Here is a 17,236-nt window from a genome sequence, read left to right as displayed (position 1 = left end):
CAGATTATAAAGAAACAAATTGAAAGGAATCGAACAAAATATAAATACGATATAATGGCCCGAACCACTAGTGGTTCCAGAAAGCCATACAAAGCAAGAAACAAAAACAAAACACTTATAATTGACACCACATAACCAAGAAAAATAAATGTTTAAATAAAAAAAAGACTAACTAAAGAAAACTAAACAACTTTTAATTAAATTGAAAACAAAATAGAAAGAAAATAAAGAAAGAAACAACTAAATCAACCAAATTAAAGTAGGGAGTCAAACCCCTCAACTATAAAACAATAGCTCGATAAAACAGGTGACTCATTTTGGCCCACTAGCCATGAAGGCAAGACAGGCGTGCAGCAAATCGCTACAATATTCAATTTTCAATAACAGCAGCAGTCGCGGCAAAAGCCGTCTGAAGCAAGCAGCAGTGTCAGCAAAACAGCAGCGTCTCGGCAAAACAGCAGCCAGTAGTGGAAGTACTAAGCAGCTACAAGGATCTCCGGTGGCTTCAGCCCAGTTCCTAGCATTTACAGAAAATAATAATTAACACCAAATAAATTTAAAGAATAAATCCGACCCCATTTAGCCCACATACCGCTCAAACAGAGTTTTGGTAAGCCCAGAGGGAGAAGCTCCGAGCATGCAAACGTAGCAGCTGTCAGTGTTACTCGCTCCTCATTTACGCGTTCAACCAGCAAGGTGAACGACAGCCCGCCAACCGAAGATCTAAAAGCGTTCAGTACAAAATAAATAACGAATTTACAGCAAAAATGAATGAGTGTGGAGGCAACCAAGCCGCTACCCTACCTGTAGCACAGCAGAGCACCTACACGGAGTGAGCGACGCAGAAGTATGATGCACTTCCGTCACCAGCAGGCAAGAGAGGGCGGAAGGGGGAAACTAGCAGTTTTTATACGGGGCCCTGAGGCAGTGATTGGTCAACAGAGCACCAGGTAGTTAGGAGTTCAACTCATACTGCTACAGTAGGAATGAAAGTTTACATAGTATGTCTCTCCGGAATCAGCCAGCGCGAAGGACGTCTATATTCCGATTGGTTGCTGGCGTTTGCCGCTGAACTGCGTCATAGCTCATTACCATAAAGTTGACATTCTTTCAACTTCCAGATTGACGCTCTGGTCGCACAAAACGCGACACCGACAGATTTGCCGCTCCTTGCAGCTGAGAGAAGCCAGCTTCCATTGAAAATGAATGACTTCCGGTAACTTTAGAAGCTCAAGTCGCGGTGTGTACGTACAGTTTGGAAGCGCAAACGAGAAAGCTGGGAGCAAAACTGCAAACATGATGGAGAGAGCAAAAGACTGATCAATGAGAAAGAAGCAGAGGGAACTGTAATCAAAAGGACATAATATCAAACAATAAATGGGTTTTGTCAGAAAACTGACATTTAATGTTAGCTAGCTAGCTGTTAACAATTTCTGTCTTCCAGTAATTTATTGAATGCCAAGCGGTTGTGGTGGTGCGGTGGGGTGGAGTGAAGGGGAGGATTTTGGGAAGCTCAGCGACATAAAAACTGATGCCATACGTATGCCGTATGATGATTCCAAGATGGACCAGTATGGGAATCCCATTTCCACCTACTCAGCTGTGGGAGGAAACAACGAGGAGGGTGGCCTCACTACAGAGGCACTTTTGTTAGTGGTTAGTTAATGTTACTATGGCTTCAAGTGCCAATTGCCCTCTTTAATTTATTTCCAAAAAACATGTTAGTGTCCATAGTTTGTAATGTTCTTGATGGAATGTGTTCACTGCAATAAAACTGTTAAAGTAGTAAGATGAGTTCCATTTAAACAAGTCAACTCTTGATTTAAAATGTAAATCGTATAAACAGAACACATACTTTTGTTGTAACAGTTTTGTCACAATTTTGTCCGGTATACTGCACTAGAAATGCTGGAAAATTGTTAGCTGGCAGTGAAACGGTGTTGTTTCAGAAAACATGTACCCATCTACACAAGTTAACTTGACTCAAAGTTAATGCATTAGCACCATTAAGACACCCTTAATCCCTTAGTTATACCCAGTGTACTCTATCAAACACAAGTAAGTTGTTTTGCTGCTTAAAGTGTCATAATCAGTATGTAAAGTGACAGTTGTCAGCCTCTGAAAGTGACATAATAACACTGACACTTGACACTGATGGAACAACACTTTTTGAATGGTTATGTATGTTTGTGTCAGATGTCATGTATACCTTATGCATAAACCCTTCAAGACTTACATAGAGTATACATAGGGTCTACAAGTATGTGAGCAAGGAACACCTGTTAAATTTCACGTTAATGAAATTATCTAATCAAACAATCACATGGCAGCTGCTTCAATGCTTGTAGTGGTGTGGTCCAGGTCTAGACAATCTCCTGAACTCCAAACTGAATGTCAGAATGGGAAAGAAAGGTGATCTAAGCAACTTTGAGAGTGGCATGGTTGTTGGTGCCCGACAGGCTGGTCTGGGTATTTCACAATCTGCTCAGTTACTGGGATTTTCACGCACAACCATTTCTAGGGTTTATAAAGAATGGTCTGAAAAATGAAAAACATCCAGTATGCTGCAGTCCTGGGGGGCAAAAATGCCTTGTTGATGCCAGAGGTCAGAGGAGAATGGGCCGAGTGATTCAAGCTGATAGATCAACTTTGACTCAAATAACCCCTCGTTACAACCGAGGTATGCAGCAAAGCATTTGTGAAGCCACAACATGCACAACCTTGAAGCGGATGGGCTACACCAGCAGAAGACCCCACCAGGTACCACTCATCTCCACTAAAAATAGGAAAATGACAGTTGAAGACCGGAAAAATGTTGCGTGGTCTGATGAGTCTCGATTTCTGTTGAGACATTCAGATGGTAGAATCAGAATTTGGCGTAAACAGAATGAGAACATGGATCCCTCATTCCTTTTTACCACTGGGCAGGCTGGTGGTGGTGGTTTAACTGACAAAGACGGCATGTTTTTTTACTATAGAATATTGTATGAGGTGGTATAATTTCATACATAAAAACTATATATTTTTTATATGGTAATTTTCATTGGCTGACATATAAGAATCTTATTAAAAAACATAAAGAAAGCATAGTTTACTATGACAAAATACACTTCACATACAAAAAACGTATATAGAATGGTATATATTCCTATATAAGAAGTATATGATTTTTATACCAATATGGTCATTTTAATTGGCTGACATATACAAGTCTGTAGGCTCTTTGCTGCGTGTCATCCCCTCTCTCTCTCCCCTTTCGTGTCTTCAAGCTATCCTATCAATTAAAATCAAAATCATCTTTAAAAATGAATACATAAAATATGAAACTGTTATTCAATGTCCACCCATGCTTTACACATGACAGTATAGTTGTTCTTTTTTACATTTTAGTGGCACAGCTTAATCAAGTAGACAGGTTTGCCTGAACAGATCCTCTCAGCAGGACTAGGTAAGCTAGTTCTGCAGTGAATATCTGAGTGCTTATTGTTATGGGTGCCTTTGTCAGCAGTAACTGATCTATGTAAATGTAATGGTGTTTTCCAGATCCAGAGTGTTGATGTTGCTCTTCCCGTTGCCCCCTTAGGCTACATGTGAGAAAAATGGAGAAAAAATAAATAAATAAAATGATCTATTGATCTTTCTAGCCTTAATTGATGATGCCAGATTGGTTTGGGAGAAGTATCAGCCCTTCTCTGCCCGGTAAAGGCAGGCTACATGTGTTTAACATCAATTCAACATTAGAATACATTTATTTAATTAGCCTGAGAGCGAGAAATCAAATCTGCGGATTCTCCAGTAGGCGGCGCTGTTCCCGCGCACCCAAGCGCGCAAAACAGCCCCATCGTGTGCGCGCGGCTCCAGCAGCAGCCGTTGGGGATCGGAGCGGCAGTGTGTCAGTGTCGGAGCGGCTCTGCTGCTGTGGATGCTACTGAGGAGGACGCACTTTTTCACCGGGAGATTCAGCAGCATGGCCGGGTGAGTCCCGCAGTCGAGCCGCAGTCCTAGCTCACATACGGAGCCCAGTTGGAGGTGTGCGGACAGACGTGCGCTGTGAACGCGGGGAACGGGCTTCCACAGCCCGTGATGCGTTTCTGTTTTATATCTGCAAGACAACGTGAGACGAGGTGGGTGTCCAGAGTCATGTAATGTAACATCTGGTGTGATGCGAGTATTGTGATGTGCTGCAGCTGTGTGGAACCACGCAGATGAGCGGGGACTGTCAATGAACGGCGGGCTGCGGGGCTCGGGCTCTCGGGCTGCGGGACTCGGGCTCGGGCTGCGGGGCTCGGGCTCCAGCTGCATGGGACAGCGGAGAGTCCGGTCCCAGCGGCTGCCGGACCTGATCGCTGTACAGTTGTCATTGCTTTCTCCTTGCTGTACAGCCTGCATTAGTAAACGGACTGTGATATCCAGTAGTGATAAAAACGTTTAGCTTTATGCATGCCATCCATCTTCTATGGAGGCAGGTGCATCTCTGCGTTATCTGTTAAGATTCCAGCAACTTCACTATCAGCTTTTAACAAAAAAAGACTCATAACGTGGCCTAACCTGTTAATTACCTTCATGCCATTGTAGCCTGGAGCATGGCAAATCTTATAACGCTACCACGGCTGGACGGCTCCAGGAGGGAAAGAAGAAATCAGTTGGTGGGCCATTTCATCATCTAGAAGCCTGAAAGATCCCTTCTTTGTCACAGTGAGGGAGTCCTGCAGGCTGGATGTGATGGCACTGCAGACATGTTGGAGTTCAGATGTGTGTTTTTGTGTGTGTGTGTGTGTGTGTGCGTGTGTGTGTGTGCAGGGTTTCCCCTGGGGGGGGGGGGGGGTACATTTAACAATTATTTATTAAACACTAAATATTAAATTTAAATAATAATATATAATTAATAAATTATATCTATCTATATCTATATCTATATATATATATATATATATATATATATATATATATATATATATATATATATGTAATATATATTTATTACAGCATAATATATTAGCATTTGGTACAGATCCGCTAAACGGACCTGGGCCGGTCTAATTCTTTCCAACGGCCCAATACCGGAACAGGTTGGAATTACGGATCAGAGACAGATCTGGGCCAGAACTGGCCCAATACAGTTATTAATGCCAAGACGTGTGGCCTTGATCCGCAATTCATATTTAGGCTATCAGACAATTAAGGTACAACCAAATACACACACAATTTTACATTTTCAAAAAAAAAATAGTTTTTTATTTTAAAAAGGCAAAAGAGAACACTACAGCATAAACAACCATCTGTAGACGTGAATCCAGATGAAAAAAATAAATAAATACAAACCAATGCAATCAAGTGACAAAAATCATATGGTTAAAGATCAATGTTAATTATTCAAATTACAAATGAATACAAAACCAAGTAAAACCTAATATGAACACTGCGCATATATTTACTGCTCATTAGTTCACCCCTGCGGTCGCAAGTCAGATTAAACCATCTGATGGCGTGTTGATTTATCTCGGTGTCGGTGGCTTTGTCAGACATGCGATTCTTCCTCACTGCTCCTGTAAGACGTACAAAAAGCACACAAAGCAAAGAAACAAAGAGTAAATATTAGATTCAATATTAAAATATTCTTTATTACATGACATTATAGTAAAATGCTTGACTAAAGTGGTGTGGAGTGAGTAGTGAGTGAATGAATGAGAGAGTGGTGATTAAGTAAAGACTGAGTGAAAGGCATCTATACTTACGAGCCATAAGGCTCATGGCTTACTAAAAAACATATGCAATACCTGCAGAGTGGGTAGTGGGTAGCGTTAACATGGCTACGATTTTGCAGAGCAACACACAATGGACACGATATTCAGCAATTTTGGTGAATAATAAGCAAAGATCACCGATTCAGCCTTAAAGCCTATGTTCACATTAGTTGTGGATGAAGAACCTACACTACCAGCTAAACGTAGCCTATGGCTATACTACCCAGCTTGTCTGATACGTCTCAGGTTGTCAGAATGTCAGTGTAAACTAAGTTTGTAAACTTTGTTAAATATGAAAATTTAACAGACTAACATGACATCAACACCAGTATACTTTTAAAGTTTTACTTGTATAATGCACTTACCAATAATCACAAAGACGGTGCAGCCTGCAGTCTTCCACTCTGCATAAGTCAGATAGAGTTGCGGTTTTATTCGGGGAAATAGCGTTCCGTTAGTTGGCCCACACCCGCCAGGCGGACTCAATTCAGTTGTGGCGCGTCTAGTCTGCGCAGCTGCCCCGGATCGGCTCTGCACCCGCCGGATGGACTGTCACAGTCAGAAGCTACAGACAAGTCTAGCACAAAGTTTGTGCAGATCTGCATAGTGAGTGTGAATGCTGTGCGAATCTACTGATTCGAAAACGGATCTGGCCCAGACGTAAATGCTGTCTGGGAATGTTTGTACCAAAATAGCTGTAGGCTTGTACCGGTTAATGTTCTGTGCATTGTCAGACACTTTCCTGTAACCGCTTGCAAGACAAGTCCACAGTAGCCCGTGGCGTTTATGTCCGAGCCTGTCTCCACCGCCTCCACCTGCAGGTTGTCAACTGTGTGGTTTGGAATGAAAGGGAGAAAACAGGACAGAGTAACACGGCGGATATCGCTGATATACATTTTTTTTTTTACGACATAGTGAAGGCAGCAGGGATGTGTTGCTGTAGCTGCAAAGTGCTGCGGGAAACCCTGGTGTGTGTGTTGCTACAGATAGACAGACAGATTGAGGCAACAACTGGGGCTGGTCAGAAGTGTCCCATGGGCATTCAGGAAAAACAAGTGTGCATGTAGCTTGTGTGTGTGTGTGTGTGTGTGTGTGTGTGTGTGTAAAGGGAGGCTGCGTCATAGAGGATAGCAGTAATCAGTGCGAGGCTGCTCTGTCAGGGTGGAGCTGCATTAACAGTGACAGTGTTATAGTGGAGGGTGGAGGAACCAGTGGTTTGGGATGGCCTGACTGTGTGTGTTTACCACATGCACACACATACCTGTGCACATCCATCTGATTCTGAGAGAGTGTGTGAGTGTGTGGGTGCTTCCTCCTTTCACCTTTCTCCGGCAGGCCGGCGGCCAAACAAGCATCTAGCACTCTCACACTCCTCCGTCTCCCCCCCCCTCCCCGCTCCCAACACCTCCTCATCTCCTTGACCGGCGCCTGATTGGAACTGGGCCTGGCTGGCTCTACACTGCCATGTTGTTGTGGAACCCTGTAGCCCTTCTAGCGGTTGGTAATTGTAGTGTGTGACTAAAATGGAAGATACTCCTAACCTTTAGTGTTTGTTATTAACAGCTTGGCAAATTTGTATGACAAATAAAATTGATTGATTTGGAAGTGAGGTTTTTTGCATTTAGAATATTCCATGTGTGGAAATGGTGCAGCCATAAAGAACATGTCCATTTAATGTGAGTGAAACGGAGCTGAAGGCAAACTGAAACCTTCACCACAACATAATGATGCAAATCACTGAAATACAGCTTTGGAACATAACCGTGTTAAAGACCATTTCATGTTGTTTTCTCCATAAGGATTGTAAATGTTAAAAAAAAAGTCAAATATAATTGTTCATATAGTATTTGGGAGCTTAGCAGCCTTTAACACTAGCTAGTAGCACAGAGGCTAACCTGTAAATGATGTCAGGACTCTATTATCATGCTAATTAAAGAAAAGCTTCTGTTATTTTGGTGTTTTTTTATTCCTTAAGATTAATATTAGTTTCATGTCTTTGTGTCCAGAGATAAATGTCCAGGAGATAGGGCTGTTTGAGCGAATTACGAAGTCGAATATAATCCGAATACTGAAAAAAATCTATACTATTCAAATGCTGAAATTACTATTTAAATGTGATTTTTTTTTTATAAATATGTTAGCTAATCTCACTCTTCTCACCTTGGCCTACCCGCACGTGAAAACGAAATGCTTTTGTCATGTCACGTGTGATGAACAATAAGTTCAGCAGGAGTGAGAACCACAAGGCATTGTGAGGTTTTAAGATCACGGAGCTATAACGTTAGTCCGGGGGGGGCTAGCGTTATCTTAGCTGGGAGCTTCATGGAGACAGCTAAAGTGAATCCTTACAGCTGTCAGAGTTAGCTTCGACTTCATATATTAACGTTACCTTTCTAACAGCTGTATTCTCAGTAACGTGACAATCTGCAAGAAACAGGTTGCTTATAAATCACTAAAATAGTAGTGACAGCACTGTTTGCTTAGTTATTAATGCCGTTAATATTGTGGCTAACACTATTGTTAATTAGTTTATGACAAATCATTTCGGCTGTGCTTTCTAACATGATGTCATTGTGCTAACCGGGCACCATTAGCCTTAACAACAGAGCCGTTTCAATACACTTGTTAGATAATGTAGCATTACAGAGTTCTCTGTTGATTTTGGTTTGTCGCTGTGTGTTCGTGGTGGAAAATGTAAACAGAGCGGCGTGCCAGAAATGCAATGCACCATGACGTAGATCCCCTTCAAGGCCAGCCTAATGTTGGAAGTCCCTCTAGTGAACAGAACGTGTAACAACAACCACATGCTGATAATGGCATTGAGTAGTGCAGGGCTTGACATTAACTTTTTGAGGCACTTGTCCTTCGGACAAGTACATTTACGTTTCACTTGTCCATGAACAAAAGTCACTTGTCCGGGTAAAGATTCATCATTTTATAATTTCTTTTGTGTTTTCCTAATGCAGAATTTGAAGAAACCATTGAAAGCATCCAAACACTATCAACATTAATACAATTCAGTTTAAACAGTAGAAACAAATGTGTCCCAAGAATAGATTTCCCCTTCAACAAGAAAAAAGGATCTCCAGACTCATAATACAAAATTATACTTTGCACGCCGGTGTGCAGAAGTTAATATATTGAGATTCTAAGTGAATATTTTAAAGTTTCTCATTACTTTCAGATTCCTAGTCAATATTCTAAGTTACTAAGTCAATATATTGAGATACTGAACCAATATGTTGAGTTACTAAGTCAATATATTACGATACTAAGCCAATATATTGAGATTAAGTCAATATTTTATAGTTTCTCATTACTTTGATATTCTTTGTTTATATTCTGAGATACTGAGTCAATATATTGAGATACTAATTCAATATTTTGACCAGAGGTAGTGGTGACTTGAACTTATACTATATCTAAAATAATTTTGTAGACATAACAATGGATTTTGCCACTAAATGTTGGTGTCAACGTGTTTTTTTTTTTTTTCTTTCTACAATTTCACTTACCAAGGGATCCTTTAAAAAGGTGTAGCTACTTTACAGTTGATTATTACCTGATATTTAATCCGCTACAAACGAGTAGCGGAGCAGCTAGTAACGTTACGAGACAGAGAGCCAGCCGTCAAGAGTCAAATTAACTTCATCCGCACAAAGCACACTTCTATCGCCACGAGTGACAGCTTTATTCGGCTCGTTTTCTGTGAACGATGTGGGGACGGGGTAACGTTAAAGTGTAGTTAGCATGCTAACGTTAGCTAACTAACACCGGCTGCCTGGCTTGCTGGTTCCGCGGTGCTTTCATGCTGTATCGCTTACAGAGAATGAGCTGAACAGTGGGCTGGGTTTAACGTCAGCGGTCCGCTCTCCCGCTGCTGCTGGGTCTAACGTTAGTTAATGTATTTGTTTCAAATTGGTAAAGTAAAATCTGTAACATAAACGGAATGAGTGGCACATAATAACGTATATAATGCTTCATCCACTCAAAGCACATTGCTATCGCCACGAGTGACTTCTGTTTTCAGCTTGTTTTCTGTGAACGATGTGGCGAGGAGGTAACGTTAAGGTGGAGTTAGCAAGCTAACACCGGCTAGCTCGCCGTGCTTTCATGCTGCTTCGCTTTCGGAGAATGCGCTGAACAGCGGTCTGGGTCTAACGTTAGCGGCCCGCCGACCCGCTGCCCGGGATTGTGGGGTAAAATATGTATTTGTTTCAATTCTGTAACATTGACGAAATGAGTGGCATTTTGTTTTGTTTGAGTTTTAACTTGTCCAGTGGGGCAAGTAAATTTCTCTTCCACTTGTCCTACAAAAAATCCACTTGTCCCGGACAAGCGGACAAGCCTTAATGTCGAGCCCTGGTAGTGTAGTACATATTAATAACAGGCTGCATTTGAGTATTAAATATTCAAATATTATTTAAAAAAAATAACAAATGAAATGTATAAAGGAAGCTTGACAGCTCTAGTGGAGACAGGGGAAAACTGCTGGCTTAAATATTGACCTATTGTATGTTCTTTATTAGATGTGTAGGATGGAAATATAATATTTATAGCTTTTGCTGTTAGCTCATTTAGCTCGTTTATTTGGTGTGACTACAATGCTAGCAAAGGGGCTAAGCATCTTGGAATAATGTGTGAAATGCGAGCAGGTTTGTCTGTTCATCCCTCTCTGCTGACAGAATGCAGCTTAATGTTATTTTATTGGATTTATTTTCACATTTGTTCCTACTTTTAATGGAGCAAGGCTTTGCTATGCTTCCCGTCTTTGTGAAATATTCAAATTGTAGACACCATGTTTATCTGGCTGCAGCATTTCATCAAACATGTCTTGATTTCTCCAAAATTCAGCCTGACATATCTGATATCTTTGGAAGGATTTGGCATTTGGATTTAGAATGAAGTTGTGTGGGTTTGACCAGAGCTTGGCATGAGCTCCAGCGTGGAGATCCGGGCGCAGAGTACTTGGATCTATTCTATCCATGATAGATGTGTGTGATGGATGTCTCAGTGTGTGATGAAGTAAGTGATAGAGACCAGTAGTCTGGACTCTGACTGCAGCGCTGCAGATAACCTGCACCAGGGCTGCAGAGGAGCTTCCAGCGGTGGCTGACCTCCCTGCCAAGCACACTGACCTCCACAGGGAAGAGGGAGATGGAGGCCCTCCCTCCGTTGGTTTTGTTCTCCCTCTCCCAGAGTGCCTTGCTCCACAGGCTGCTTGCTTTAAAATGGCATCGCTGCAACCCCTCCTCCTCAACCCTCCCCCTCACTTTTCCTTCATCTCTGGGCTCCCGAGGGCTTTGTGAGCGTCTGTTCGTGCCAAATGCCAGCACTCTGCAGCCCCCCCCCCCCCATCCTTGCTTCTCCCTGTGAGTGTGAGAGACAGAGGGAGAGGGGCAGAGTTGGGGAATTTCTTTGGTTCCCCGTTCTTCAACCAAGGTGGGGGGTTGGGTAGTGTGCTGTTGCTGAGTCCCCACTGTTTGTGCAATTGGCTGGTGTGTGTGTGTACGTGCGTTCGTGTGTTCCTGTGTGTGTGTGTGTGTGTGCGTGCGTTCGTGCGTGTGTGCCTGTGTGTATACGGACCTGCTATTGTATTCAGCGAATCCTGGAATGCGGTTGAATGACGGTTGTGTCGGCCCAGAAGTATTGTCGTCTTTGTCCTTCTCATCTGTGTATGGTCGTTCTTTTGCTCCTGTGTGTGTGTGTGTGTGTGTGTGTGTGTGTGTGTGTGTGTGTGTGTGTGTGTGTGTGTGTGTGTGTGTGTGTGTGTGTGTGTGTGTGACAGCCTGGTCTCACCGTCAACCTGCCAACCCGCGCTCTGAACACTGTCTGCCAGTGGACAAAGAGCCAAACACAATGTTTGCATCTGGACATTTAACCCTCTGGTTTCTGAGCATGTTTTCAGACACAGATGATTTTAGCATGCTCAGATATTGTTGTCAATTTGAACAATTCTAAGCAGAATTTTCAAAGTACCATGACTTTTTTCTATTTATTGAAAGTTCAGCTACAATAATATCTAAGTAGAATGTATTTCATGATTGTAGTATGAGTTGGCACTGGGAGGGGTAATGGCTCTTTTCACTAAATATGCAAAAGGCTGGTTCACAGTTTAGCGCAGGTTGAATGGGACTGGTAGCAGGGCTACTCTACTATTCTGTTCATGCAGAAGGACAAAGAAAGCTCAGTGCCTGGGGCTGGACATTTTCCAGTCCCTCCAGGATTTTACGATGCAACAATTCACGCGAATTCAACCAATCACGTGAATTTGGTGCGACTTGCAATTTTGACCAATCACCGCAACTCTTCCGCAAATTTGACCAATAGCCGGAGTTTCCCTCGACTTCAACCAATCCCAGCAGTCCCACGTGCCAGACTTTGTATCAGTATGTGACTCTTGAGAGCCTCTGACCAAGCGGGAGTGAGAACGGGTTGACGTAACACACGCTAGGGCTGCAGCTATCGATTATTTTAGTAATCGAATATTAATACTACCGATTATTCCATCGATTAATCAAGTAATCGGATAAGAAACACTTAGTAAGAAATACTTAGTAAGCAGCAATAGTAAATATTTATTATTGCTGTTTACTAAAAATAAAAGGAAACCTGTAGCTTGTATATATACAAAAGACAGGTTTCCTTTTTTAGAAAAAGCAAAACATTTTATTGCCAAATTCCAAGACCCTTAAAAAAGAAAGTACATAGTACACAATAGTACATTTTTGGTGGCCCAAATGTTAATATTTTTCACCCCATTCCCCTTCTTGCCTCTGGCTCTTTGCACTGGATATGCAAAAGAGTGACCACAGGGTAAATGTGACTGTATAAAGCTTACAGCAGGGCTATTCAACTACACTGTTCTGGGGGACACATTTTCAGAAGCCTAATACACAGTGAGGAGCATAGTTATATCTATGGTGAGGAGGAAGAATAAAGAATGCATCATGACGTCATTCACGTGCATATTAAGTAGCCATGCTGGGGGGAGGAACCGGTTTGTCTCCGCAGCTAAGTTTCCAAAGATTAGTAGCAAACTAATAAACAGTTAGACTACAAACCGACAGCTTTTGTTTTAGCTTGTTGGTAAAATATCGCTATTAGCAGAGTAGCATGCTATAGGCTAGTTGTGTAAAACATCGCTATTAGCAGAGTAGCATGCTGTAGGCTAGTTGTGTAAAACATTGCTATTAGCAGAGTAGCATGTTGTAGGCTAGTTGTGTAAACAGCGCGGTGGACAAGAGCAGCAGACGTTAGCTACCTTGTGTCGGGTTGGCTCCGTGGAATGGATGTGTACACTGGATGTTTGTTACAGAGGTGATGTAGCAGCATGTTTGCAGCTTAAAATGATCCCAAACGTTCTGTCGTTTTCTCTCGCCTGTCTCATCTCTTAGACCCTCGCTATTTTCGTCTTCCTTCATTTGTAATCTGGGCTGTCAGTCTTGTGTTTATACTGTCTGTGTTTGTGTTGTGTCCAAGGGGGTAAGGTTCGCTTCAGAATGAGAACCTCCCATGGCGCCATTTTGTTGCTACAAAGCAATCACCTCTTGATAGCATTCCACTGACCGCCATTTTTTTTTTACGTCACTTGACTGCGAATAACTTTACATCTGAAGCGTTTAAAGACTCTATTTGTCCGTTGTTTATTTCTAAAGAAACACGACAATGTATAAAAGGCTCCATTACCTTGTACCTCACGTTATGGCTCCGTAGCCATTTTTGTAAAAATAGGCTAACGATTGTGTCATAACCAAGTGACTTACTGTCGCACAGTAGAGGAATTACTGTATAGTACAGGAGAAACTTGCAGGCAGTTTAGACTTACTTTAGCTGTTTAGGTTTAATTACTAATGTTAACTAGCATGTTAGTTAGCAATAATTAGCCTGTGCTTATGTTATCTCCTTACATTTACCTACACTCTCCGTCTCTGTAAGATTGGGAATGATTGAGATTTCTCTTGACACAGCTACCAGAAGACTTACAACTTTCAGACACGTTGCTCACGTCACATTTACGTTGTCTCTGTCAGTTGGAGGCTGCGCAGTAAAGCAAGAGATCACCGGAAAAGTGCTTCTAATAGCCTTCACTGGTCTCCGTCCAGAGCAACGGGGTCTATTGGTCCATTATATATATGTCAATGGTTGTGTCCGCAGAAGCGCAAACCTCTTGTGCGCTAGTAATAATCCTCCGTGCGGAAACACAGTGAGCCGTACAACCTTAATTACATTGATTTAACGAAGCTTTGAGGCAAAGAATTAAGCTTCGAGCATTTTTTGTAATCGAATTATTTGAGTTATTCGAGGAATCCTGTCGGCTCTCTGCAGCAGGCGGGGCTTCTGCTCAATTCCCCCCGTGACTGATGCGCGCACACACACAAACACAAAAAAACGGAGATGAGACGTACAGGATGACCAAAATTGAGGACAGCTGTGCTCGTTATTGTAAGTGCAATGATAAGTCCAATAAATACTTATCAAACCATATGAATGTGTGTCCCAGGCCAGGATAGGAAATTAACTAACAATGAAAAGATCAACAAGCCACTGACACGTGACAATGTTCAAATTTGATTAATTCAATTAATTAATTAATTAAAACAATCTAAAAAAAAAAGGCCGCGAAATCCTGGAGGGACTGATTTCTATTGTCAATAAAATAAAACAAAACGAGATATCAGAATGCAAAAATATACAAAAATGCCTGTATTTTACTTTTTTCAGTGCCAATACATGTTTCAGTGCTTTTTTAAGTGTTTTCCTTTTGTAGTTCAGTTCATCTTTTCAATGTCAAATGTAATTTTCAAGACCAAGATTTAGAGTCACTGTCCTGGCTTTATACATCAATCCTTGAAGTCCTGTTTGGATACCAGGGTCATACCTGGCTCAGAATGGGACTTTGGGTGGACACATATGAAGCAGGGGTTTGGGGGTTCTCCCCCAGGAAATTAGAAAAAGACTTCATATCCATCCATCCATCCATCCATCCATCTTCGTCCGCTTATCCGGTGTCGGGTCGCGGGGGGAGCAGTTCCAGCAGGGGACCCCAAACTTCCCTTTCCCGAGCAACATTAACCAGCTCCGACTGGGGGATCCCGAGGCGTTCCCAGGCCAGGTTGGAGATATAATCCCTCCACCTAGTCCTGGGTCTTCCCCGAGGCCTCCTCCCAGCTGGACGTGCCTGGAACACCTCCCTAGGGAGGCGCCCAGGGGGCATCCTTACCAGATGCCCGAACCACCTCAACTGGCTCCTTTCGACGCAAAGGAGCAGCGGCTCTACTCCGAGCTCCTCACGGATGACTGAGCTTCTCACCCTATCTCTAAGGGAGACGCCAGCCACCCTCCTGAGGAAACCCATTTCGGCTGCTTGTACCCTGGATCTCGTTCTTTCGGTCATGACCCAGCCTTCATGACCATAGGTGAGGGTAGGAACGAAAACTGACCGGTAGATCGAGAGCTTTGCCTTCTGGCTAAGCTCTCTTTTCGTCACAACGGTGCGATAGATTGAATGCAATACCGCACCCGCTGCGCCGATTCTCCGACCAATCTCCCGCTCCATTGTCCCCTCACTCGCGAACACAACCCCAAGGTACTTGAACTCCTTCACTTGGGGGGACTTCATATCCTGCATTCTAAAACATTTTTAGGCACAAATTTATGGTGAAAACGCCTTCATTAATGTCAAGGAAAATGCAAAATTCTGGTGGCATGTAACAATCCAAAATGTTGAATATTATGGAATGTAATGCAGTAAGGGAAGGGGGCTTTTGCATCCGATTACACATGACCACAAATATTATTATTATTAATATGATTAGTATGGATTCGGCATAACAGTATTAGAGCCTGACCGATAAAGAATTTTTAAGGCCAATATCGATACAAATATTTGGTGATTAAAAAATCCGATATTCCGATATATGGGTCAATATATATTTAAAAAACGCGTAACAAAACATAAACAGATTTCCCTAACATTAGTTATTTGTAGTTATTTATGAGTCCTCACTAAAATAATATGATAATGCAGTTTAAAAATAAACTTGTTTTATTGTCACAACAGAGGAACATCAAAATATATTAAAGTTTTGATAAATAAAATGTATAAAAATACAAACTTAAAGGTTCCATGGCATGAAAATTTCACTTCAGTGGCTAGAAATGGTGATAGGTGTAAACCGAGTCCTGGGTATCCTGCTCTGCCTTTGAGAAAATGAAAGCTCAGATGGGCCGATCTAGAGGGGAAAGGTTACCTCCCCTTTCTCTGCTTTGCTCGCCGCCCACAGTTGCCCAGAGAACCGTGGCCGCAAGCTGGTCAAGGCCACACCCCCACCCTCCACCTTGCCCCCCCCCTCATCAGTAGCATTTAAAGCTACAGACACAGAAATGGCATGTTGTGGGACTGGCTCGTAGTGACTGGCTCGTATTGACTGGCTCGTAGTGGCTGTAATTCTGCACCAAGGCTGAATTTCGGGAAAGAGACTTCAAATCCAGTATTAGGGGACCACTAAGGCCTATATAAAAGCATCCAAAAAGCAGCATGTCATAGAACCTTTAAGCAGTGTTCAAACTATACCGTGGCCTTCGGGGGAGCCCACTTTTTTTTTTGGGGGGGATTTGTGCGCTTGCGACTTACAATGACTTACAAAGATACATAACAGCTACAAGTGTATGCACTATACAGGATTTATCCTATTATACTTTATCGATAGGAATAGATATGTCAAACCCACAAATAGTCTATAAACCAAGCATCAGGCTGTCTTTGAGATTTCACATGAACAATGGTTAAAGTTACTCAGGTTACCGAAGAATACCATAATTCCTCCGTCCAATTAGAATTTAGCGACGCACCCCAAGCTTCCATCCTTAACGAACAGCCATGTATATCGGCTCTTCCAGTCTCTCCACTGCTGGCTGTTCCAATTGAACGGGAGAGAGGAGCAAGAGGGGTTAGGATGGTGACTGGCCTCTGACGAGCTGTAACAACCTCCAGCTTCAGCCAGAGAGGACGTTATTTCTTCAGCATCTTCTTGCGTTGTAGTTAGGTGTGCTAACAGGGCTTGCAGCAGGTGAATCGGTCGTGCTATTATTTCTTAGTAAAACCTATTTATTTATTAAACTGCCTTGTTTTCTTTTTGCCATGGCTATATGATGCTTACTGCAGAATGGATTTCAAGGACTTTGTGCGCCGATTAATGGCCTCCAACTTTTATATTTTTTCTACGAATCTTTGAGTTAACATGTACTAAACATGAGTTTAATTTGCACCGCAGCGCCGCCACGCCTTGATGCTCATAACAAGAATAGCATGTATAGTTATCTTTATTGAAATGAATTAGGTTTAAATCGCTGTCATGCATGAATGAATGATATTTTTTGTAGAGGTCGACCGATAGTAGATTTTACCGATACCAATAGCTAGGTTGGGCTGTATTTGCCGATAACCGATTAATCGACCGATAGTGACTTGGTGAGTGATGCCGTCCAGT

General features: G+C 42.3%; 1 protein-coding gene across 1 annotated transcript in view; it reads left to right on the top strand.

Moving 5' to 3' along the window:
* Window positions 1-3,884: 3,884 nt before the first annotated feature.
* Window positions 3,885-17,236, top strand: part of fat3a (FAT atypical cadherin 3a) — a 217,489-nt gene continuing 204,137 nt past the window's right edge. Inside the window, exon 1 of the mRNA XM_028573344.1 lies at window positions 3,885-4,124. The gene's annotated coding sequence lies outside the window, so the exon portion shown is untranslated. The remainder of the gene's footprint in view (window positions 4,125-17,236) is intronic.

Source organism: Perca flavescens, chromosome 3 (assembly GCF_004354835.1).
Source record: "Perca flavescens isolate YP-PL-M2 chromosome 3, PFLA_1.0, whole genome shotgun sequence".
Lineage (NCBI taxonomy): Eukaryota > Metazoa > Chordata > Actinopteri > Perciformes > Percidae > Perca > Perca flavescens.
Note: the sequence above shows the minus strand (reverse complement) of the source record. Positions and strands in the feature narration are given on the sequence as shown.